The sequence below is a fragment of the Peromyscus californicus genome, unplaced genomic scaffold (genome assembly GCF_007827085.1).
Source record: "Peromyscus californicus insignis strain IS unplaced genomic scaffold, ASM782708v3 Scaffold_17__1_contigs__length_78620276, whole genome shotgun sequence".
Taxonomy (NCBI): Eukaryota; Metazoa; Chordata; class Mammalia; order Rodentia; family Cricetidae; genus Peromyscus; species Peromyscus californicus.
Window position 1 is genome coordinate 4139060 of NW_026294469.1, and position 26558 is coordinate 4165617.

At 41.1% G+C, this 26558-nt stretch overlaps 1 long non-coding RNA gene across 4 annotated transcripts in view; it reads left to right on the plus strand.

Moving 5' to 3' along the window:
• The window catches only part of LOC128112548 (uncharacterized), a 66627-nt gene extending 41532 nt beyond the window's left edge, over window positions 1-25095 (plus strand). For all 4 annotated transcript variants that reach the window (XR_008219016.1, XR_008219018.1, XR_008219017.1 and 1 more), the window contains 3 exons: window positions 1600-1715; window positions 4708-4948; window positions 15473-25095. This is a non-coding gene — a long non-coding RNA (uncharacterized LOC128112548). The remainder of the gene's footprint in view (window positions 1-1599; window positions 1716-4707; window positions 4949-15472) is intronic.
• The last annotated feature ends 1463 nt before the right edge of the window (window positions 25096-26558 follow it).

A 26558-nucleotide genomic window follows, 5' to 3' on the forward strand; every position in this document is an offset into this window, starting at 1 on the left:
AGATTGCTAAGTTTTTCACAAGAAAGCTTTCAGTTTTTGAGAGAAAGACTACTAAGTTTTTCCCAAGACTTCTGTTCCCTAAGCTTGGCTTCAGGGCCAAGGAAACTAGTCCTGATGGTACAATGTTATCATACAGTAACAATGTCAGCAGATTGAAGAGTTTTATTTCATCCACATCTATCTCAGGGAAAATTCTTTCCTCTACCACTCAGGATATAAATCTAAGCTGTTCACAGGTCAAAAGCTTCCCCAGGAATCTTTTTCTGCCCATTTTTCTCATCTTTGATAGATTTTTCTCTGATTCTTCTCTAGGAGTTTGTGTTCATAGTCCCAGAGTTGGAAAATCAAGGACATAGTTCTGTTTTGTTGCTTATCTTGTCCTAAGTTTTTTCTACACTATTCCTACATTCTCCCTTGTATTTTTTCTTAATTTTTATAGATAGAAATTGAGAGAGAAAAAGAAAGAAACCTAGACAGAAAGAAATTCACTGCAGCCTCGCTCACTTTTAATTTCAACATTCAGCCACTTTACTTTCATTCCAGAGAATAAAATACCATCACCTTTATATTTTAATTCCTTATTGGGCATGCCCCCTTACAACTGCGAGGCCCCCCTCTCTCCTTTCACCAATTCCCCATCCCTGTTCCTGGTGCCATTTGTGGGAGCCTAGCTGGAAGATTGGCTCCCACATTTTGTGACAGAGTACTCTTGAGCAGTGAGGGATAAGAGATATTAGATAGAAGGATAGAGGGAAGAGAAACAGATAGAAACACAGGATAGCCTCGGGTGGCCTGGATCCTTATCCACTGGCCCCTTCTGTCTCTTCTAAGGGGCTATTTATAGGAATGTCAAGGGGTGGAGCAAAAGACCTCCCCCAGCTCAGCCAAGTGTAGACCTTTCCAATCACCTTGTAACCATGCACATTGTCAATCAATCCTCTAATGCAGCCCTACTGGGTGAAGGGATCTCAGATCTCACTAGGAAACCTTTGTGAGCCTCCACAGAGCATAATCCCTGAAGAACCGAGAATGACATGAAAGTTATTCTTGAAAGGAGTCATAGAGTGAGGAAAAGCTATGCTCTGATAAAACACAATCTAAATCCTGCTAGATAACAAAATGAATTAGAAGAGCAAGGCCGGGAATCTAACCACCATTAGGAATGGATGAACTTTTACACCTGTGTGTGTACCCTGAATTGGGATGCTTCCTTGATCATTGTTGGGAAGATGGCTTTCTGAACCCAAGTTCGGATTTCATGGCAATATCATGGAAGTGTTACTGTGCCTTCACCTTTTGCTGTCCCAGTTGGACCATGAGCTCTACACTGAGAATCTCTCAATTGGAAAGCACCTGTTCAGTGTTAAACCGAAGGCCTTTCCAGATAGTAATACAGAAGGAAGATGGGCCCCTGCCCTTTTTCAGTTTTCTCTCTGACAGCTTTGTGGAATTGTGTGTATTGATCTATGTAGTTAGTTCCCTAGCACTGACAAAGTTCTCTTTTTGGTTCTTTCTGCTCTCATATTAGATCATTTTAGGAAAACAAGGTGCTTTAGATGAATAGCTCAAGCTGTATTTGTGGTTGCCTTATTCTTACAGAACTCATGTCCCAACATGTCAAGTGTCACTTGAGAGAGAAGATGAAACTGCCTGTGAGATGGTGTTGAGACTCACCCTGAAGCCACAGGAGGTGACAAAGAGTGACACTCCTATATGTGAGTCAATTATGATTTGCATCCGTATGTGTGAGGTGTAGCAAGAACATTCTGGCATTCTTTTTGCTCCTATGATGGCTTTTCAATAAAACAGGTCTTTCCTAGTTGAGTGTTTAGAAGTGTCTAATTTATCAGAGATATAAATTTATTTATTTATGGATGAGATTTCACTATGTAGTGCAAGCTGGCTTTGAATACATAGTCCCACAATCCTTCTGCCTCAGCCCTGGAGTGCTTGAATTGCAGGCGTGTATAGATCACCATACTAGGCAAGGAAGAGACTTTGATTAAAACAACATAACAGGTGAGGCCAAGCAGAACTTGGCCTCTGAGGCAGACTACTGAGTCACATAGCTTCCCATTTGGTTTTGTACTGCTACTCCTTGAACTTCCTCATTGCTTCACTGATTTTAGACTTCTGAAATTGAACCGCATATTTCCAAGTACAGTAGGTAGTATTAGGAGGAAACACTTCATATGTAAAATTTTGAATTCAATGAACACAGTTACATTTTGCAGGCAATCCCTATGACTGCCAGTTGCTCTTTTTGCTGTTCACCCACATGAACAGAACGTTGGGTAAACTCATCCTGTGATGACTTTCCATGACATCTCCCACAGCACAGCTGTGGGTGGTAGGCTGTAGCTGCTCCAGGTCAAAGAGGTGCCACCTGGAGGTGCCCAAGTTGCCTCTCCTATAATTATTTCTGCTCTGAAGGTGTTTTGACACCATTTTTGATTTTGGGAAAAACTTCCAGGTATCTTTCACGTGATTAAGGGTGTTTGAAGAGGGTGCACCCAGTCACAACAGACTGAGGGGAAGAGGCGGGCGACAGTATTTTCTAGACTGGCATTTACTTGCTGCCCAAGTTGTCATTGTTTTTGGTTTTCTGTGAAGGCAATCACTCTACCGGTGTTAAATACTGAACTGTAACTGTAGTGCTATTTGCTGAGTTTTGTTCCCATTGGCACAAATAGTTGCAAATACTCATAATCTTTCATTTAGATGTTTACCTAAATATTTATAATTACATATTCTAATAATGTGCTTAATGTTTCTGAAGAAAAACTAATGCCATAGGATTCTGAAAATACTTACTTCTAGCTTGGTTCTCCAGGAATGAAAATAAAATTTAATGACTGAAGACACTATTCTGTCTTTTGGTGAATATTTATGGTGTCCCAGTCCCATTATATTTCATGTACTATGCTGTGCAGATAAAATAGGAGAATGGGTAAGGCATGGGCAACCATTAAGGCACTCACAATCCTTTGGATCCTCATTCTACACATTCCTTGCCTATTAGAGACCACCCTTCCCTGTGTGTTTCCTCTATCTCTAGGTAAGAACTGCTGTCTCCCAGCTCTTCCCTCTCCCCAATCTCTCTGGGCAGTCACACTGGTGTTCAAGTCATGCCTTTCATGTAAAAGAGGCCTTTCCTAAATCTACTTCCAACTCGAAACTCTCCCAGTGGCAGCATCTGAAAAATATACCAGCTAAATGGTTGGCCTCTCGCCTGGATGCTCACTCGTACCAATAGGCTCAATCTGCTCTTCCCTCTCCCACTCAAAGCTGGAATTGTCCTTGTGAGCTTAACTCACTTGACGTCAACACCATCTGCCCAGACAAGTAGGATTACAGCCAACACGTTTCCTTCTTCTCTCTACACATCACCTTGAACTGGATCAACACATCTTAATTTGGTCTCCTAAATCTAGTTTTTGAATTTTGTTCTCTCTCTCTTGTTATTCTTGCTGCCTACACTCTGTGTATTTAAATAGTGTCTCCAGTGTGAATTTCTTGAGAGCATATTGAAGAAGTGGGCAAGTGATATATCCATGCATGCATTCACTCACCACTTAAACTCTACAAAACTTACCAAGACAAGATTTAATCACCCCAGAAAGAGGTGTGCTAATCCTTCTTTGAAAATTAAGTTTGACCTGGAAACAGCCCCTTTCTTTATCATCTAGATTAATTCATCAAGTACTGCATAGCTCTCAAGCCATAGAATCTTCAGATTGGACATTTAGTTGTTATCTAGCTGAAATGCAAAGATTAAATGATGAGTCTCATCAACAGAGCTAACCTCCCCCTAAACTGCTCCCTAAATGCTTAAAGTTGGGATTTAAAGGATTTGCATAGACATAATTTATCAGACCTTTCTAGAAACAACTGTAGAAATTCCAAACTATCGTAAGGTCTTAGCAACAATATCTCTGATAATTTTGGTAGAATTTTTACTTGTGAACTAATCATGTGAAATATTTTTAACTTATAAAAGGAGTTCTTATTAAATTAAATATTTATGAACATATCTAGTGTCCCACTTTCAAGTAGCTTTAATGAAATGAGTAAAGATAAGCAGGATAGGAACAGTCTTGAAAATTAACAAGAAAAAAATCGTTGCAAAAAGAACATATTTCTTTTATATTTGTGTGTATATGTTGTATGATGTGTATATATGGTTTTTTTGTGCATGCTTGTACATAAGAGTATGGTGTGTGCATTCCTTGGTGCACCTGTGGAAGCTGAGGATTGCCTCAGGTTGGTCTTCACCTCCACTCTGAGGCAGAGTCCTTTATTGTTACTGCATACAGCAGGGTAACTGGCATGGAACCTTCTGAGGAGTCTCCTGCCTCTCCTATCACTGCAGAAGTTCTGGCGTTATAGAAGGAACACACTCTGATTCTGTCTGTCCAACTCTAAGAAAACGTATAGCTTGCAGAGACCAAGAGGATTTAATTACAGAGGGATGTTTGCCCTGGTCCCAGAGAAGAAAGCAGAGACACTTCCTAAGATGCTCAGAAATGTTTTGATTGTGGAGAAGTCTGTAGATTTTCTCAACCTGTGTTGTACGCCAGGAACAATCACATATTCTCCCCGTAACAAGTTAAGCACGCTTCCTGGCAAGTGTCCCCTTTTGCCTGAGTTTGTCTCCGGGGAATTCTCAGAGGTCTTAGTAAGTTGCATTTCCTTAAATGTCTGAAGGATGAAGATTGACAGAAGAGCTCTTCTCTTGGGCTGTGTTTTCGTGTGAGATGCTAGGAGGTGGAAAATGAGGCCAGTTGCCTGGGCTCTGTCACTGTCTGGATGAGCTCTTCACCTCTGTTGGATAAAGCATTGATCACATTTGCAGCAGACCCAGTGGCTGACGAAAATGAAGGGCAGAGAAGGAGAAAGACAGAGCTGTAGAGAACCAGTGGACAGATCCAGAATCTTTATGCAACATGTAAGCCTATAACTTGTCTTCTTGTCATAATAATTTGAGTTTTCATATAATTATATGCTGGCTTTGCAAAGTTATATAAAAACTTAAAAATTCTATCATGCAGTATTTTGCATAAACACAGGTATTAATCTCTTCCATGTGTATATGTGTATAGCTGATGTGGATATTTTATGAGTCTGGTCTGTTTGGAGATGTTGTCAACAATCATATTGTTCCCATTTCTTTATAGTTATTTGACTATTTTGGTCTTCTGCCTCTTCCTAGGAAATCTAATGTCTTAGTTTTGTATCTTGTTGTTGTGATAAGAATACTTTGACTTGAAGAAGAAAGGGTATATTTTAACTCTTATATCAAAGTACAGTCTGTGTGGCAGGAAATTCAAGGCAGAGGGAAGTTGAAGCAGTTGGTCATAGCACATCTGTAGTCAAGAACAGAGAAGAATGAGCACACACATGCCTGTGTTGAGCTGCCTCTCTCCATTGTATAGTCTTGGATACCAGGCTTGGAATACGTGTCACCCATGGGGACAGCTCTTCTCACTGTGATTAATGTAATGAAGACACCTCCTCAAGAATGCCCACGGGCCCTTTTCTAGGTGATTTGTGGTTATAGATTCTGTCAAGTTGGCAAAACTAACCATCATCACACTTGGCAACTTATATTTTCTTGAAAATTGGCCATTTCCTTGAGACTACATGGATATCTTCTGTATTTGTTATCTCCTGTCTAAGTCTTGATTTCATCTGTTTTAACATTTTTTTTTATTCTTCTTGTAGCTCCAAGATTTAAATTTTATTTACTTTGGCATACTTTCAAATTTTTAGATTTTTTTTCTTTTTATGCTGTTGGGCATTAAACTCAGGGTTTTGCATGTGTCAGGCAATAGCTTTATCACTGTCTATCTCCTCAGCACCAGATTTATTATTTAATAATTTCTGTTTTCATAATGTATACATTTTTATTCTGCTCTTTATTAATCCCTGTGTTCCTCTCTTGCTGGAGTTTTCTAATATCTTGACATGAATGCTTTGTAAACGCTTGCATTTCTTCTTGTTTATTAAGAAAAACATTCTACTGGTTTTAACACAAAACTCCCTTGTGTTTAGCCTGTGTCTTTGGTTAGCAGAAGCTTTCTTCCAAGCACTGGGGACTGTGTCCTCTCCATTATGTGCTTCCCTCTTTTCCTAGGGACTTGATGTTGTTTGCACCACCTAGGTGTGTGTGTGTGTGTGTGTGTGTGTGTGTGTGTGTGTGTGTGTGTAGAGATGGTAGTGGTGGTGACAAATTTATACATGTGATACACAGTCATGTTTGCTTAAGTCCCAGGACTGGAAGCAGCATATTCATTCTGCTCACGTTGTCTTGACTGGATTCAGTCACATGGCCTTACCACCCTGCAAGGGAGGCTGGATAATGAAGTTTAGTAATGATCTCAGTGAAAAACAGAGATAGGTCCTTGGTGGACACCAAAGAGTTCCTCCAATCCTCAAACACTCTTATCCCCCCATATTCATTTATCAGAACGCAGGACTTTTCTTACAAACTTTGCCTGTAATGTCCTACCCTGTCCTCTGTCACAACTTCCTTACCTTCTTCTGTTGTGTGTGGAGGTTTCTTCCTCAGAATTTTCCTGCCAGCACTCTGGCATTTCAATTGGAGAGTTTTACTTACAGAAGCTTCTTATGATCATAGGTGTAGGCATTTTCTAGCATTTTATCTTATATTGGTTTTTGTTACCGTTTTCATGTTTCCCACTTTCCTTGACTCTTAATAATTGATTGAATTTTTATTCACTGACATAATTTGGACACAGCCAGTTTTTCTTCTGTAATTATAACTCTAGAAATTTCACTACATCTAGATAGCTTAACAAGTTCAAATATAGTGCATAAATCTTCTGTTTATGAAACATAAGGACTGTAGGTATCTGTTAAGTCCATTTGAATCATAATGTCCATTAGTTGAGTTATTTCTGTTTAGTTTCTGTCTGGATGACCTGTCCATTGGTGAGAGTGGGGTGTTAAAATTTCCCACTATTATTGTGTGGAGTTCTATGTGTGATTTGAGCTTTGGGAATGCTTATTTTATAAATGTGGGTGCCCTTACATTTGGGGCATAGATGTTCAGAATTGAGACATCATCTTGGTGGACTTTTCCTTTGGTGAATGTGAAATGCCCTTCATCTCTTTCGATTAATTTTGGTTGAAAGTCTATTTTGTTAGATATCAGGATAGCTACATCAGCTTGCTTCTTAGCTCCATTTGATTGGAAAATCTTTTTCCAACCCTTTACTCTGACGTCATTCTTATCTTTGAAGTATGCTTCTTGTAAGCAGCAGAACGTTGCTTTGAAGTATGCTTCTTGTAAGCAGCAGAACGTTGGATCCTGTTTTTGTATCCAATCCATTAGCCTGTGTCTTATTATTGAGGAATATTAATGACCAATGGTTGTTAATTCCTGTTATTTTGTTATTGATGGTGGTTGTGTGTGTGTGTATGTGTGTGTGTGTCTGTCTGTCTGTCTGTCTCTGTGTGTGCTTCAGTTATGTGTTTCCATTCTTTGGGGTTTGCTGGTGTGAGCTTATCTATTGCCTGTGTTTTTGTGGGTGTAGTTAACTTTCTGGGGTTGGAGTTTTCCTTCTAGTACCTTTTGTAAGGCTAGGTTTGTGGATAGATATTGTTTAAATTTGACTTTGTCATGAAATATCTTAATTTCTCCATCTATGATGATGGACAGTTTTGCTAGTTATAGTAGTGTGGGCTGGCATCCATGGTCTCTTAGAGTCTGCAAGACATCAGTCCAGGCCTTCTGGATTTTAAGGTCTCCATTGAGAAATCAGGTGTGATTCTAATATGTCTGCCTTTACATGTTACTTGGCATTTTAACCTTGACTATTTTAATATTATTTCTTCGTTCTGTATGTTTAGTGTTTTGATTATTATGTGGCAAGGGGATTTTTTTTTCTGATCCAATTGATTTGGTGTTCTGTAACCTTCTTGTACTTTTATAGGCATGTCCTTATTTAGGTTGGGGAAATTTTCTTCTGTGATTTTGTTAAATATATTCTCTGGGTTTTTGAGCTGGGTTTCTTCTCCTTCTTCTATTCCTATTATTCTTACGTTTGGTCTTTTCATAGTTTCCCAAATTTCCTGGATGTTTTGTGTTAGGAATTTTTTAGATTTAGCATTTTCTTTGACTGATGAATCTATTTCCTCTATTGTGTCTTCAGTGCCTGAGATCCTATCTACCCTCTCTTGTACTCTGTTGGTGATGCTTGCGTCTGTAGTTCCTGTTCATTTACCCAGACTTTCCGTTTCCAGGATTCCCTCCGTTTGTGTTTCCTTTACTGCTTCTATTTCCATTTTCAGCTCTTGAACAGTTTTCTTTATCTGTTTGTTTTTCCTTGGTTTTCTTTTAGAGATTTATTGATTTCTTTTAATTTTTGTTTGTCTTCTCTTCAATTTCTTTAAGGGATTTGTTCATATCCTCTCTCAAGACCTCTATCATCTTCAAAAAGTAATTTTTAAAGTCATTTTCTTTAAATGTCTTAGAGCCGTGACGGAAAAGGGAATAACAAGGTATCTTTGTGCTTCAGCTGTTGGGATTGTTCAGGGCTTGCTGTTGTAGGATAGCTAGGCTCTGGTAATGCCATCTTGCCTTTTCTGCTATTGGTTGTGTTCTTACATTGGCATTTAAGCATCTGGATTTGCAGATGATTATGAGTCTAGGTGTTTCCTGCACTTGTCTTTGTTAGATGGGTGTTTTCTTCCTTGGTTTCTCTTCCCTCTCTGGTCTTCTGACCTAAATGGCCAAGGGTGGTAGTGACTAGCATGTCTTCTTGTCTAGTAGGGTGCTCTCTGGCATTTTTAGGGCTAGGAGGTCCCTAGATCCTGCCTGGCCTCTGGTAAAACCAAAGTCTTCTTCCAAAGTTTTAGACCAGGATATGGAGCCCAGGTGAGGGGGTGCAGACTGGAGTCTTTAGATCTGGTCCTGCCTCTGGGGTCCCTAGGACCAGCCTGGCCTCCAGTACAGCTGCCGGGTCTGGAGTCCCTAGATCCGGCCTGTGCTCCAGTAAAACTGAAGTCTTCTTCTGAAGTTGTAGGCCTGAGGTTCCTAGATGCAGCCTGGTCTTCAGTAAAGTGGAAGTCTTCTTCAAGTTGTAGACCAGGATATGGAACTAGGGGTGGGAGGGTGGGAGGGTGGGAGGTGTGCAGTCTGGGGCTGTTGGACATGCTTAAAGGGGTTTATTGGGTGGTGGCCAGTGCCTTTTCTGGGGTCCCTAGGACCACTTGGCCAGGGCTGTGGGCCCTCTTGTGGAGCCCAGCGTAAGGGGTGCAGTCTGGGGTTGCTAGGAGGGCTTTAAGGAGTGTTAGCGGGCAGTGGGTGGTGTCTTATCTGGGCCATGCTAACTATTTTACATTTATTTTATTTGGGAGTGAATTCCATACAGGAATACTGTACTTGCATCATTTCACCCCAACAGCTCCTCCTACATCTCTTCCATCCCCTCTCAAATTTACAGCCTTTTCTTATTTAATTTTTGTTACATGTATACATATATGTATATATAAATGCATCTTGCTGAGTCCATCTAGTGTTGCTCATATGTGTGTTTACAGCTGGGCATTGGATATCTATCAGGAGGCTTGTCCTTGATTTTCTCTTTCTCAGTAGCCATTAAGCTCTTTGCCTGTAGCTATTCATCTAGGGGTAGGCCTTATAAGATTTTCCCCATCCGTGCTGGCATGTCAACTGGTGTGCTCAGTGTTCTGGTCTTGTTTAAGCTACCATGTTGTTGAGATTTCATGTATACAGCTTCCTGTCACATGTAGAAGATACTATCCCACAGCAGATATCCTGGTCCTTTGGCTGTTACAATCTTTCCACCTCTTCTTCAATGTCCCCTGAGACCTATTTTATTAATTCTTTGAGAATTCTATACATACTTCTGATGTATTTGGATCATAGTCACAAATACCCACCCCTCCCTTCAATACTGTTGATCAGTAGTGATGAAAAGATTTATAAGCACAGAGCTCCAAGGTTGCCTGGTGACTCTGTATTTCCTCCTTAGATTTCACACTGCTTTCTGGGCAGGGATGCTGAAGGTCAGCATCTAGCACATTCTGTCCTCTGCTCCCTGCTGTACTGTGTCTGTGAACAGCTTCTTTCACCTGCTGAGATTCATCGGTAGGTTTTCCTCATCTTCCTATCCCTGTGATTTCATACTGATGTGCAAATGTTCCTAGAGGAGAGGACAGGTCTGTTTCACATACTCTGCCCTTAGCAGAGCCATGACAGAAAAGGGAATAACAAAAACCATGTAAGTAATCTTTAAAATTCTCTATGAAATGAAAAATATTGACCCAAAGAATTGAGCTGTGACCCTCCTTTGGTTAAGATTGATGTAGGCCAGTAGGTGACAAGCGTGAGATTATCCAGAGTGTTCATTGACATCGTTATGTAAGGAGGCTGGCAGGCTTTCTGTATCTGAAAAATAGTTTAACAGTGTAGAATTATGATGTGGTCTTCTTCACGACAAAGGCCGTTAAAGCAGTTTCACTAGTGAAACTCTCAAAGCACTACAGTGCACCTTTACTTAGAGACTAGTTTGTCAATCACTCCTCTGAGCAAAAATAGGGGCTATGGAAAAATAGGGATTAAGAAAACCTGTTACATTAAAGCTAATTTTAATAGAATGGTTTAAGTTCAATCTCACACTTTAAGTGAACAAAATCTTGAAATCAGAGATTGGTTCACAATGGCCTTATACAAAACCTAACTTATGAAATCAGAACTTGGCACTGACTTGGTAGTACATAGACTACCACTCCTGAAAAATGCACAGAGAGGTTCCAAATGGGAAACAGTATGGGAGGGTGGACTTGGGTATTTCCACAGCTTACACTTGTCCTCTTTTCCTTGAGGGAGGGTATGCAAGCTAAATTGTTTTGGTAACTCCTCCAAGAACTGTCTGTAGGTTCCGCTGGCTGAACTCTGATAGCATCTGTGAGCATTGCCTTGCAGAACCTGTTTCCTTAGCTAAACCTTGTGGATAGATGACAGGCTTTGTCTCTCCTCCTTCATCCTGTTGACTGAGTCTCTACCATCCCTAAGAGCTTGCTGAGATCCCACCACGATGAAGGGGTAGGTCCATATGATGCTATATTTTTTCACAGATAATGTCAAATAATGCAGGGCTTACCAAGGAAAAGCAAACTAAGAATGCACCTGTTTGCAGATAGGATGTTGGATGTATGATCTTTCATAACCTTCCTGTATTCCATGGACAGAAACTGACCAGTTTTCTGTCTATTGTAATATTGGCAGGAATGTTGTCAGGGACAGTAGAGATCTGTTTTCTAGGAAGGGCACCAGCTGAACGTAAGGTCCATTAGAACATTTTTCTCATAAGAAGACTTCATGGCGATGTAGTAGAAAGAGTCAGAGTTATGGTCACAAGACTGGGATCCAGATCTCACTTCTATCATAGATAAACCTATGACTATTGGCAAATCACAGATTCGATATCTCTAAAATAAAGATAGCAGCACCAGAATCACTGCAAAGGTATAAGTCAGTGGGATTGAATGGAAAAAGGAGGTAAATTGGCTTGCAGACTGTGAAGTAACTTGACAGTGAGCATTATTCATGGAACAAGCCTTTGTTGAGAGGCACATCAATTGTATTAAGGCTTATAGTCATGTGCCAGACATATACTTCAATGTTACATACCTTTTCAATCTACCAGTTGTGAAGTTTCTAAGAGAAAGCCTTTACAAAATTCATTTTATGTAATGATACTTTCTTTTCTCATTGTTAAGATTTTAAAAAATAAGGTATTCTAAAAGATCTGTTTGTGATGATATATTGTGTACCCCAAGATACTGTGTACCCTAATAATCTTATCTGGGGATCAGAGGACAGAGCCAGTCACTAAATTAGACATAGAGGCAAGACAATGGTGGCACATAACCTTAATCCTATCACTCGGGAGGCAGAGATCCCTCTGGATCTCTGTGAGTCCAAGGCCACACTGGAAACAGAGTCAGGAGTGGTGGCACACACCTTTAATCCCAGCACTTAAGATCTCATGCCTTTGCTATCAAGTATTTGGGAAGCACACACACATTTAATCCCAGCACTAGGAAGGAAGGAAGATGGCAGGGCACAAAAAGGTATATAAGGCATGAGTAAACAGGAAGTTTCACTTTGGAGGCTGAGGAGTTGGTAGTGTGAGGCTGGCTGTTGCTTGTTCTGTTTCTCTGATCTTTCAGATTTCACCCCAATATCTGACTCTGGGTTTTCTATTAATAAGACTGTTTAGCAATTCGTGTTACATCTGTTTTTATTTTCAATTGTGTGCCTATGTCGCAGGATGTGAGGGTGGTATGTGCATGTGGGCTCAGGTGTCTTTGGAGGCCAGAAGAAAGTGTCAGCTCTCCTGGAGCTGGTGATTTATGAGCTGCCTGACCTGGGTGCTGGGAACCAAACTCCGGTTCTCAGCAAGAGCAGTACATGCTCTTCACTGCTAAGCCATCTCTCAACCCACGTAAGCTAGGATTTAAAAAAAAAATAAATCAAGGAGCATGGAGATTTTTCAACACTTGCTCCTTGAGTTTATTAATAAAGAGAGAACTGTGCCAAAGGTGCATGCTTCAGTTAGAAATAATGAGAGAAAATTGTTCACAAGGTCTACTTGGTTAAGTGCAATTAAGCTAGCCTGTAATTTTTGTATTAGACTGCTGGTAGTTGGAAACCAAGTATTTGGAGCTACTCATTAAGTAAATTACCCAGGTCAAGGAGTTTTCCATGATTGTAAACATAAGGAGGGAAAGATGTCTGTGAAGCCTTTGGTCTTCTAAAATATAGGCTGTACAAGTTGGTTGTCTTTGACCCTGTCTGCAAGTCTTGCAGGAGCTGTTCCTCAGGCTGTTCTAATTCTGGGAGGGACTACTGCAGGGTTTTTAGTCAGGACAATGCTATTGCTCATGCCTCTTCTGAGTGGGTGACTACTAGATAGCATGAAAGTCCTTGAATATCAGTTCTTCACATCTAGAGAGTCTGAGCTGGGCAAGGACGGTGTGGGGCCAGATGCAGGACAGAAGTGATGAGCAAAGCCAGAGAAGCTTCATGAGCTCGCAAATGACTAAACATTGTCTGGGGACTTAATTCAAATATACACTCTGATCCAGGAGGAACTACAGTGTGCTCTGCAATGTGACATCAATGCTGTCAACCTTCATATCACACTGTGTGGTGAGGGCATTCAACAGTAAAGAAAATGCCAGCCCATTCAATTAAAACAAACAAACAAACAAACAAACAAACAGCAAAAACAAGACAAGTATTGGTCTCAGGTAAGGTTTGTTCTTATTGTTTGTCCAGTCCAAGTCAGCATTGTCAAATTGACACAGCCTAGACCTGCCTGGGGAAAAAGCAGTCTTCAATGAATGATTGTCGTTATTGGGTTGGTCTGTGAGGGATTGTCTTGACTGCTAACTAAGCAATGGGCCCAGCCCAAAGGGAGCTTTACCATTCCCTAGGCAAGTGGTACTGGGCTATGTAAGGAAACTAGCTGAGAAAGAGCTTGAACATGAGCCTGAGTAAGCTGGAGAGTGGGCCGGTTAACTCCTGCCCTGAGTTAATTCAATGATGGATGGTGACCACAGAGTGTAAGCCAAAGCCAAATAATGCCCACTCAGTTGCTTTTGTTCCCACTGTTTTATCACAGCAACGGAATGGACAGGAGAACACTTCCCAGGAGGCGAGACTATACTGCCTCCCTTTGCATTCTCTTCTTATTGTTAGTTAGTGTTGGTGTCACCTTGAGGCTGGCTGTGCTTGGTGTGAAGACAGCCACCTGCAACTCCTGGGTCTTATTTCATACTTCCTTAATATTCCTGCTTCAAACAGAAAAAATTCTTCCAGTATTACATGGAAAATTCTTAGGATTTTTTCTGACTAATGTGGATGAAAATTAGAGACTGGCTTAACAACAAAGGATCCAAAAAAAGTAGGTGAAGTTCCCACAACCATCAGGGAAAGTGGATGCTAGAATAGAGACTCAAGGATGCTCAGGAAGGAAGATATCAATCAAATCTACTTTCTGAAATATGATGTACATATCTTTTCTGTTGTAAATTTCTTTGTCAATAAAGCAAGGTAATGTCAATGTTTATGAAAACATTGGTCATAACTGGGTGCAGGCAGGTCTCACATGTACTAAACATATTATGAACGTGGGTGCTAGACTCTGAAAATTCTAAGAAAACATTTTAGCTGATTTATTGTCAATAGTTTCAGATTACTTTCCAAATAAAATCATTTTATTGAAATTGAGTGTGGTCCAGAGAACACCTGAACTTTTTTTATATATAAAAAATAAGGGTAGTCCTGTAGACTTGACCTTCACAGTTGGTGTTAAAGTGTAACTCTATAGGATTACCTCAACTCACTGCTCTGTGGTTTATAAGGAAAAGGAAAGAAGGGTGTGGTTGATGAGCCACAGACTCTTAAATGATGAGTTGAGCACTCAAAGTATAATTAATGTATAGGTTGGCAGCAGCATCTTCACTTAGGGGATTGTCAGCAATGCAGAATTGGGACTACACTGACATCCATCTGCAGGTGGATAGCAGTTACAATAAGTAAAAATTGTCAATGGAATTTAGAGATGGATCCAGTTCTCAAGGAGTTAAGATTTTTAGGTACATAGAAAAGGTAAAAGAATAAGCTATAAACTAAATATAAAAATCTCTTGGCTATTGTTACCTTAAATGTCTAAAACACAAAAGGGTAGAGAGAGCATACAAAAGAATGTTGGGGAAATGTCGATTCCATACCAAGGTTAAGATCTTTCTTATTTGATCTAAAACCATAGGGCTACTTCCTACCAAATGAAAGTATTGGGACATTAGATGGAACCTGTAGGACCAATTGTCCGTGGGAAGATCCCATGTTGGGAAGGGCAAAGTAAAAATCTTGAAGAACCAGTGATGTACCATGAAGAAATCACTCATTTTCTTCATTGGTATCACCAGTCTCTTGAAGAGTCTTTACTAAAATTGCTTGTGAGTGACCAGCTTAAGAGATGAAGGTTTGGTTTTGGTTTTGGTTTTGAATGATGCAGAATGAAAGAGCTTGTGTGTGTTCATGTAAGACTCAACTGACGGCTGAACTTTTGAAGGCAAGTATGCATGATCCAGATACACAGTAGAGAATAGCTTTCCTATGGACTGAATAAAAGCCACTGAAATATTAGCTTTCTCCGAGAAGGGGGACTGTCCCCTTTATATGTCAAATAGAACACTTTAGGAAAAGCTGTTGTGCTGTATACAAACCCTGTTGATTCATTTATCATGAGTAGAATGTTCACTCACTGACTATGTGCCTTTTCAATCTGTGGTAAATTCTGTGGCTCAGGGGCTCCTCTGGCATTGGTGTTCTATCTAACATTACAACCCAGTATCAATCACCAGTCTGAGAGTATTGATCAGATTTGTGTTTCATCTTATCTTACAGGTTTTCCAGATACTGAAAACTTGGGTTGATTCATGAGAAAATGGGAAAGGGCAAAGGAAACTGAATATCCACATGAAAACCGTCCCAGATTCTAGGAAACTGAATACCTCACCCAAGGCTCAGGAAGCACCATGGAAAAGGGGTGGAAGAGCTTGTAAGAGGATCAGAGAGTTTGCTCTGAGATTGTGTCTTCTAGTAATATGGAAGCTACACCATAAAGTCTCAGCAATATGAGATTCTGTCTTCTAATAACATCGGAAGCTGCACCATAAAGTCTCAGCAATATGAAATTGTGTCTTCTAATAACATCGGAAGCTGCACCATAAAGTATCACCAACATGAGATTGTGTCTTCTAGTAATATGGAAACTACACCATACAGTCTCAGCAATATGAGATTGTGTCTCCTAATCACATCGGAAGCTGCACCATAAAGTCTCAGCAATATGACTGCCTGCATGTGAGCTGAACAAGGATGACACCAACGAACACCCCAAACTGGGTGGACAGAAGCCCTACGCAAAGAACTAGAGGCATGTGAGGAAAGCTGGTAAATGACATGTGGCCTTTCTCAGGGAAGAGCATCCCCACTGATTGCCCAGTGCCAAACTGTCAGCCCTGAAAACATACATATAGGTAGATTGCACAGATGGAACAGCTTATATTTGGGAGTATATGTGTATATATGTATGCTTCTTAATTGCAGGCAATAACAGTAAAAAAATTAGAAGTCATGAATTGGAAGAAGAGTGGGAAGTTATATATGGAAGGGTTTGGAGGGAGAAAAGGGAAGGGGAAATGTAATCAAATTAAAATCTTAGAAATAAAAAATTCTGAGAGACAGAGAGAGAGAGAGAGAGAGAGAGAGAGAGAGAGAGAGAGAGAGAGAGGAGAATCAGAATGAATAGAACAGGTATTAACTGATTGAAACAATGACCTTCAAGCAGCACAGCTGAAGGTCAGAGGGGCCCCTGGGAGTTCTTACTGCTTCTCCAATATTAAAAGGCCCCAAACATGTCTGTTCTCCCTGCCATGTCCTGGCTACCCTTAATTGTCAACTTTATATAGCCTAGGGTCATCCGAGAGGCCTACATCAGTTTGGTCTGTAGATAGGTCTGTGAGGGGTTTCTTGATTGTTAATGCAGGCAGGCCCAACTCACTTGGAGCCACACCACTTCTTAGACAGTTAGTCCTAGGCTGCATCCAAAACCTCCCCAACTGTGAGTCCAACAGAAAGCCGGCATGCAGTGCTCCTCTGTGTGTTCTGCTTCAGGTTCCTGCCCCGACTTCCCTCCTGGATGAATTGTGACCTGGAAACATAAGCCAAATAAACCCTTTCTCCCACAAGTTATTTTTGTCAGAGTTCCAACAGAAAAGCAACTAATACCCCCCACTTTTAAGGAATCAGCAAAGCTGGACACAAAGATGACAATCAGAATTCTCTGAGTGGTGGTCCTCCACAATAACCAAGATGAACATTTATGGGAGAAAGTAGGATCTTCTTGGTGAATCCCTAGCTGAGGAACCAAGGTCATAATCATACTGTGTGTAAAATGACCCCACACTTGGGAGGTTATCAGTATGTGGATCGTGCTTCTGAGTCTGTTGATGAAGTTCTCCTGGGTCATCACTTATACCGGGGAGATAGAGGCATGCAGTGTCCATGGATGGATGAGAAAAATCTAGAATAAGTTGGAATGTCTGAATAGACTTTGTGTGATGTGATTATGTGCTTTTCCTAAACATTCCTTGAAGTAGAAATCATGGGTAAAAATAAATGGCAAATGGAGAGAAGGTGAAATGGCAGTGGGGTTATAAATAAACAAATGATTTATTGTAATGAGGGAAATCTAGTTTTGTACCACACAGCAGCACGTTGGCCGAGGATGGAGTACCTGTACTGTGGTCATCCATACAACAGACCTAAAATATTCCTACCACCTTAATAGTGCTACAGCCATGGTGAGTTCCTGCCGCAACAAGAGTCCTTATATGAATGGGATGATGCTGGTGGAAGTGAACTTTGTGCTTTACCACTCAAATAAAAGTACAGAATGTCCATTAAGGTATGGGATGTAATATTTGATGAGGTTAAGAAGCAATCTATCTTGTTTATGCATTTATAGTACTGTACTTTACATGGTTATTTTAAAGTGTACTTTTTTTCAACATGTTAAAAAGTTTACTGTCAAACAATATTCTGTTTGTGCTAGCAACAGTTTAATATATCTGTTTATCATGTCTTGCACCAGTTTATTTTGTGTTTAATTTAATCTCATATTGTGTTATCTTATATGTACATATATAATGTATATGTGGCACACTGTCTATACATTAAAAGTATATGTATACCATTAGAGGTATGTGTGTACCCAGAAGGTGCAGGTTTAAGTGTGTCTTTACCACCTTATCTTCAACAACTTGACAAAGCTGAATATAAGCTGCAAAGCTGAGTATTTCTGCTCTGGGAAATGCTGGTCATACCATAAGATGATGAACAGAACGAATGGTAAATGAGTGGGCAGAACTCTACTCATGCGCAAGCATCTTTGAATTCTCATTTTTCAGATTGCATGTACGACACAGGTCATCTTTTGGGAAGGAGTTTCTGGGAACTCTTCCCAATTCTGCTGCAGACCATGTGGTGTAGAAGCCCTAGCTGATGGATCACTGTGTACATAAAAATCTGGATGATCGGATCTTTAGAAGGATTGCCTACTCTAATGGATAAAAGATAGCGGTGGTGTTCCTGATGCACCACAGCTCATTATGCATAAACACATACCATTCTTGTTTTGTGAATATTAAGTCCATCCAATAGAGTAGGAAAGGACAATGGGTTCTTGATGCTGTCAGGGCCATGGGTACCAGAAGACACTCCATTGGGAACAGCCCTTTACTTCGATGAGGAAGGCTATGGGGGGCCTTCGGCATGCCCACATCACATTTTGTTTAGCTGTGACCACCACTTCAACCTGTGTGTGATGGATCCAGCATTTCTGATGTGAAAAATGTATCCTGACTGTATCCAGGCTGTTGTACAATGACAATGTACATGATGGGGAAATGCCTTTGACTTACAAAATAGAAAAGGGGCTTAACAGAGAGAGTTTCTGGCCTATGTCTCCTGAGCAAGCTAAGTTTATTTTCATGAGCAGTGGCACTGGGAGGAAAACCACTTTAGAAGGAGAAGAGTGGAGGGAGCATTCTTATATACAGAAAGCAAAAGATGGGAGACAGGTGATGGGTGTTTTGGGAAATGGGTCAGGCACACTCACTCAGCCAACACTGCTGGGCAATACTGTATGGTCTGGATGATCTGCAATAGTGAGTTTATTAAGGACACAGCAAGCCAAAATAATAGAAGAAGTAGAAAGTGTCAAAAATATAGCAAAATTTATCAAATCTGGCAGGAAACATCCAGCAGAAATGGACCAGGGAAGCCCCTTTGAGACAGCCTGCTGGAGTTCCCAGACAGAATGGAGTTCCCTATGGTGAGGCTTCTAAGCAAACAGATGGCAGTAGACAGAGATAACATCAAAGTGGGCTCTCACAACATCTAGCACAAACCAACTGGGGAAATTGAGGCAGCCAGCTAGAGTTCCTGTGGAGCTTTTTCTCCATCAGTGGGCTTCCCATGACTGAACTTGGAGCCTTTCCTTTCCATGGAAGACACTTTTATGTCATGGGATGAACAAAAGAATGGGGATGACTTACCTTCCAACTGTCCTCAGGGACACAATATAGTTGCCTCTCGGGCTGTTTCATTGTTCACTCCTCTCCCTGTCACAGAGTTAAGGGGGGGGGCATTCCCAGAAAAGGGGCTTTGGTGAACACCTTGAGACAAACATGCTTGGGTCTGAAGTGGGGCCTAGGAAGGGACAGGAAGCCTGCTTCTAGGGTCAGCTTGTCAATGAGCTCACACATCTCATGGCAATTATGAGTATAATGTACATTATGATTTAGTATTGGGGAAAGGTTGGCTCCTAACCCAACATGTCCTCTTGAAGGTTTTAACAGAAGGAACTGAGTAGCCACGGGAGAGTTTTGGGACCCAGAATGCACACCCATGAGAATCTTAAGGCTTTTCAGCCTATGGAGATCCTGTAGGAAAACTTGTGCTTTATGTCAATGTACCAAAACTTCCCTTGCTACAAGAATAGGTCAAAATAAGATATTCTGCAATACAGTTTCCTACTGGACATAGGAAACATTCTTAACTGTACCCATGTCCTCTGTACAGGAGGAAGGGAGGTCCAGCTGTTTGATAGCGTACTGTCGAAAATGGTCTTAGTAAAAGCTTATGAAATGAGGTGGAGAGATTGGCTTTGCCCCCACTGGACTGCTTACTTGGATTCTAGAATCAACTATGGTCAACTGTAATGCCAACTGTCCATAGTAAACATACCAGATGGGCAAGGGTCAATTGTGTTTTGAAGGACAGCATACATTTCTGTAGTTTTATGGATTTGTTCTGTAATGGAACAGAGTTATTCCATGGCCATAATATGCTATAACATGCTGATCCCGTTCCAATATTTAAGTAGGTCTTATGACAATATTGGTATTAATAATCAGAAGTATGAGAAACGGACTTGAAGTCTCCTTAGACTAAACATGTGATGGAGGTTGTCAGACCACAGGATGGAGACTTTGAGTCACTTGGATTCTGCTTTTCCTCTGGAAGGAATGGAGACCAAAGGTCAGCCATGTGCGCAGTAAACCATGTCCCCACGATAAAACCTCAGGACACCAGGACTCAAAGGGACCTCCAGACTGGCAGTACCCTATGCTACTGTCTGATGTCACTGTCAAGAAAGTTAACATTGTTTACCAGTCTGTAAAGAGGAGACTTGGCAGCCCTGTTTCTGGAAACCCAGAGCACCCTACTTTATCCTATAATAAACCAGTCATGACTGTAGCAGCTTTCAGGGAGTTCTAGTGAATTAGTAGAACTGAGAATGACCTTGGGAAACCTTGAAGTCTACAGTTGGTTTGAGAAGTGAGAGGGGGGTCTGGTGGTCCTTACCCGCAATCCCTCAGGTTCATTTTTTGATTGCATTTGGACCATTCTTTTTTCTCCCTAAACCACACTAAACATCCTTTTGATTGTTCCTCAGATGCCATTCTAACTGTATCATATTCACAGTAAAACACCCTCAAGATCTTAATACAGATATATGCATGAAATAAAAAGTGACTTTAAGTGTACAGTAACCAATTTGCTTCACATTAATAATTCAGCTATTTTTATTTGTTTCTAAACAAAAAGCAAAGAAGATCCATTCCACAGAGCAATATGCAGTTTTTATTAAGCCCCAAGAAAATCTCTTAAGGTTTTTGGATTATGAAAGTCACCCAAATTCACGTCTTTTTTTTTTCCTACCAAATTTCTCCTTAAAAATTTTTTTTTCACTAAACTCAAGCTCGACGCAGACAGGAGATATTTCTTGCCCCTGTGGAGCAGAAGCAGGTGACATCATTTGATACCCTTCAACACTATTTCCATCAGCTACTTTTTCTGTGGCTGTCACATGAACCTGATAAGAGTAGCTTGTGGGAAGGAGGATCTTTTTAACTCACACTGTCATGGGGTAAAGGTATGGTGGAGGTCACACTTACAGGAGCAGGTCCTAGAGGATCATGAGGCTGCTTGTTCACATCTTGGTAGACTGGGGCGTGGGAAGCCCAGGGCTGGAAGTATTGCTGGACTATACCTCTCAAGCCCTGCCCTCTAAGTGAGCCACTTCACCTAGATAGGTCCCACCTCCTCTTGAAGGTCCCACAAAAAACAATGCTATCAGCTGGGTCCCTGAGCTGGAACAAGGCAGTAGGAGGAGCTCTCATCCAAACCGTTACTACTAGTGTGTGTGTGTGTGTGTGTGTGTGTGTGTGTGTGTGTGTGTGTGTACATGCTCACACGTGTGTTTGCAGGTATGAAGGTGGGTATGCATGCCAGTGCTAGGGAATGTTTTCATTAGAGGATGGTCTGAGGTGTTGGCCCCTGCCTCCCACCTTGCTCACTGAAGTGTAAGCCAGACTACCTGGCTTGTGAGCCCCTCATCTCATTTGGAAGTCCTAGGATTACAGATGCACTACTGTGTCCATTCTGGGGTTCTGCACTAGGTCTTCCTGGGTGTGTTGCAAACATTTTACCCACTGAGCCTTTCTGCCACCCCATAATGTAACACTTTTTCCCCCCATAGGAAACCACATACACTCCTAACTGCAGTACTATTTATTCCAGTCCATCTGTTTAGAGTAAGTACCATCAAGTGACAAGCAAAGAAGATGGCAAGGGCACTGCTCTAATGATTGGCAGAGACTCCACACATCACTCATTTCAAAGTCTTCATTCTGGAGAACAGTGACAATCAGTGATTCGTTGGGCACCAACAAATATTCTTGGTCCTCATTTTGCAACTACCCCCTAAAATCAAACTATAATAAAAATTAAACCCAGACAGAAACAGGGCAATCATAAAGTGATGATTCAGAATCATGGAGAAAACCACAAAGGGATCAGGTCCTGATGAAATAGTTGCCCAGGCATCATTTCTGTCTTTGCATTTTCCTGCCTTTCCTGCTAGATCGAGCTGTGGACAGTGAGCTCACAGGCTGGTGGGATATCTGGCTTTTGCAGTAAGTTGCAGGCATTGGGCTATAGTTTTGTCTCCTCCTAAGTCTCTTAACCTCACTAGTTCAGGAAACTCCGGTTCTACAACTGTCTAAACAGAGAAAGAAGACAAAACCTCCTGGTGGCCAGCAAAGTGAGGAAAAATACAGGGGCACACACACATACCCTTATAGAGAGAATTCATGAAATTATCTTAAATTCCCAAGGTTATCACATATGATTTAATGAGGTGTAAACGTCTGACAGACAAATTTGAACATTTACATGTCAAAAGGCAATGTTTGCAAGCACAGTGATCCCCATTTTAGTCCAATTTTATGTGTGATTACATGAAAATAATTTAAAGATTAATTGTATGATAAAATATTTTCAAAATGTAAAATACAGTATTGATTTTGATGCTTCTGATCACAGAGCAAATAAAGTTTTATATACACTTTTTCAAAACACTCCCCCAACTGAGTATGGTGGCACATGATCTCAGCACCTGGGACAGAGAGGCAGGTGGATCTTTGTGAGTTTGAGGCCAGCCTGGATTACAGAGTGAGTTTCAGGACAACCAAGGCTGTGTAGAAAGATCCTGTCTCAAAAATAAGAAAAACAGAAACAATCCCCTCAGGAAAACCCTCCCCCAAATGAAATTTAGTCTGACCTCTTTTTTGTGTCTGATGGGTTTCCTTGGAAGTCCGTTTGTAAACAGTCATGACACGACGCAGTTGCTATGACTTAGGTATTGTCTCAGGCAAGCATTCACTGCAGAGGGGGCTGTGACAGTTCAGATCCTCACCCCCCCCCCCTGTTTTTTTAATCATGGCTGTGTTGCTCAGACTTTGTTTGCGTGTCTGTTGATGTTCCAGTGGCACAAATACATTCATCTTGGCACCTTCTCTATTTGCTCTCTAAGAACGAACTTATCCAAAATACCAATTGCAGAGCTTCCTAGATGCTCGGTGGTTAGGAGCATACATGGTCTTGTAGAAGATCCCAGTTTGGTACCCAGCACCTATGTCAGGCAGTTTACCTGCATCTACCTGTAACTCAAGTTCAGAGTCTCTGCAGGTATCTACTCAAGCACACATAACCCCACCCAGACAAGCACAGATGATTAAACATAAAATCTTTTAATGAATATCAATGCCAATGAGATTCTGAAATCTCACAATTGTACTGGAATATAAGTAAGTTAGTTGTTGCAATGAGCTAAACTTTACATGAATTTTTTTGTGTTCAAAAACCTTTTTTAAGGTTTATTTTATGCGTTTGAATGTCTTGTCAGCATGTGGGTTTGTGAACCACTTGTGAGCCTGTTGCTCAAGAAGAGGGTGTCAGAATCTCTGGAAGTAGAGTTATAGATGGTTGGGAGCCACCATGTGGGTACTGAGAACCGAACCCAGGGCCCCAGACAGCAAGCACACTAACCTACTAAGCCATCTGTCTAGCTCCAGGCCTTTTGTGTTTATGATAATCATCACAATGGAGACAACACTTGGGGCATGGTGGCATGCACTCACTTGTACAGCTAGCACCTGGGAGGCGGAGGGCACCTCCAGAACTATGGCAATCCCGGCGTCAGGGCATCTAAATCCTTCCTCTAGTCTCTTCAGGCATCCTTCCTATTGCACACAAACTCACCCCATTCACATGTAATTAAAAACAAAGCAAAGACAAATATCAGCCATGACAATAAAAGAAGAAGACAGAGCACTCAAGGGTTCCAAAGCTTGTTACATAGCTTTAGGATGTCTTGGGCCCATCTTGAAAATGTTTGTTTACAGATGCACACATGTACACTTTGGTCTAACAACATTTGCTCTCGTAGTTCTAACCATGAGGAAACTGAGATAATTCACTAAGATTGAAAGTGTGGTGTATGAAAATATTTTGCACTGAATATGTCCCTTTTTTTGATTTTTGTTTTTTGTTTTTTGAGACAGGGTTTCTCTGTGTAGTTTTGGTGCCTGTCCTGGATCTCACTCTGTAGCCCAGGCTGGCCTCGAACTCACAGAGATCCGCCTGCCTCTGCCTCCTGAGTGCTGGGATTAATGTGAGCACCACCACCGCCTGGCATGTGTCCCATTTTCTTCACTTTCTCTTTCCTCATCCTCAGAGACTATGTAACACACACAGAGTCTTATTGATATATGTTCCTCTTAAAGTTTTGTTGATGTGGTCTTTTTATTAGCAGCTTAATTTGTTTATTGAAAGACAGCTTCTCATAATATAGACCCGGCTAGCCTCAAAGTTGGGGCGATCCTTCACCTTGACAGTGCTTAAGTCCCTGACTTACTGTGTTGTGGATTTTGTCACAGTGACCCTAGAAGTGTATATGGTCATCATTTGGGTAGAAGGACATAGTACATGCCTCATTGTACAGCAAAGGCACAGAGCCCCTGTGGGTCTGAAAGACGGTGAGAAACTCGGAAAATCATCTAAAGGGAGTTTGCATCCTTCCAGATGTTCTGTGTCATTTTTGACCTTTGACTTCTCAAAAGAGCCCCAATAGTGACGTGTGCTTTGTCTGTCCTGAACCTTGGGTCCCAGAGATTTTCTTTGAAAATAAAACACATAAGGGCATTTTGTGCACCTGAGCGTTGCATTACAAACCCACATTGGTTGCACGTGCTTTTGTTGTTTATAAAGTTTACAAAAACGGGTCCAGCAGTGCATGCCCATCCTACCAGTGTTTGGGGAGCAGAGGCAGGAGGGTTGTGAGTTTGACCGGCATGTGTTGCATAGCAAGATGCTGTCTCAACATCTGTCCTCCAATAAAAAGCAAAAATAAAATGAAATAAAAGAAAATCCCAAACAGGAGGGGACAGAGAACAAAAGGAGAGAAGATGGATGTAACTATTGTATGTTGTACACGTGTGGAAATATCACAGTAAGTTCTAATCACTGGTATAAATAATATGCATCAGTCATTTTAAAGTTAAAAACGAAATAAAATAAACCAGAAAATGGAGAAAAGTATTGAAAACTTGCCTGTAAACCTATCTCATTTGGAAAGAACCACTTTTGTTTAGCATTTTCTGTGGTCATACTATGTATATGTAATAAACATGTATTCGTATGCATGAGAATATAGTCTAATCTCCATCCTATTTCCTGTTCTTAATATTTTCACTGTTTTTAGTGTTTTCCTGTGTGATGAACATAGTTCTTCACAAAAATCATTTGAAAGGTGCACGACCTTTGATGAGAACCCCTTAGCTGGTGTCTTTTGTCTAGGGGAGACTACTTGCTTCCAGCCTTTTGCTCTGTTAAACACTGTAATGATCACCCTCACATAAAGTTGGGTTCCCATCTCCTTCCTGAAGTTTGTTCAGGAGATGTCCTGGCTCTTGTTTCTAGTCCAGTATTTCATTTCATCTTCATGAAGTTCTGTTTTCTGAGGCCCACTCCAAATCCAAAAATACAAGAGCCATTTGCTCTTCGCTACATTTTCTATCCACCAATTATCCCCTCAGGCCCTCGCTTGGAGACTGTTGCGAAATGTCTCTGCAACTAGTTAGCAAGAATAGAAAAACTCCCATTCAGTTATTTAAATCAGTTCCCTTAGAAGCAGCCAACAGATTCTCCAAAAATTCATCCAAAATGAAGGTTGTGTCGGCAATTCAGTTTTGATGTTATTTTCGCATCTGGTCATACCTCCCTCTTGTACAAGGCCTCAAAATTGTATAGAGTCCGATACTAGGACCCTGGGAAGGCAGTAGAGGGCACTTAGGGATCAGTTCACTGGTCATGGCTTTTCACTTTTCTGGAGGGTGTGTAGTTTGCTTATTCAGAGCCCTCATATATCCAAAGTGTCACGGGTTTCCTCCCCATAACCAGCATGTACACACCTACCCCAAAATGCTACCCCTGTCTTCCATCTTATGTGCTCAATTTATGGTTCCCCAGCAGTATAAATTTTATTACCAAGGGAACATGATCTCAGTGGATCGTGGCCTAGAAGTCTGCCTGCTCCTCTGTGGCTGCCTTACTGACTGGTGTTTAAGGAGGAAGCTCTAGTTCATCCTTGTCGTTCAGCCTGCCTCTGTGGCAGCCACACTCTCCAGACTGACTGAAACAGGGCTTTTTCCTCCTGGCTGGTGAAAAATAACAAGGCCTTTTGGTGTGAGGGGTCTGGGTGAGGGTGATTCTTTTTGAAGCTTTCACAGAGCCAGCAAGAATTTCACGCCATTTTGAGAGCTTTGGGTAAAGAATTTAACAGCTGGTGGGGGTGTAAATTAGAGCCAATTATAATTTGATTGACCTGCCTTGACAATAAAACTGTCTTCCCTAATTTAAAATGCCTAGCAGGAACCTCTCTGCCCCTGTAAGGTGGTGATTTCAAAGGAAGAACTAGGCAATTCTTTAACAATGCTGACAGTAATAAAGATTTATTTATATAGTGCTTTTTTCCTGTTGGGCTTAAATAACCACGCTCAAAGTGAGGAACAGTAGTGTG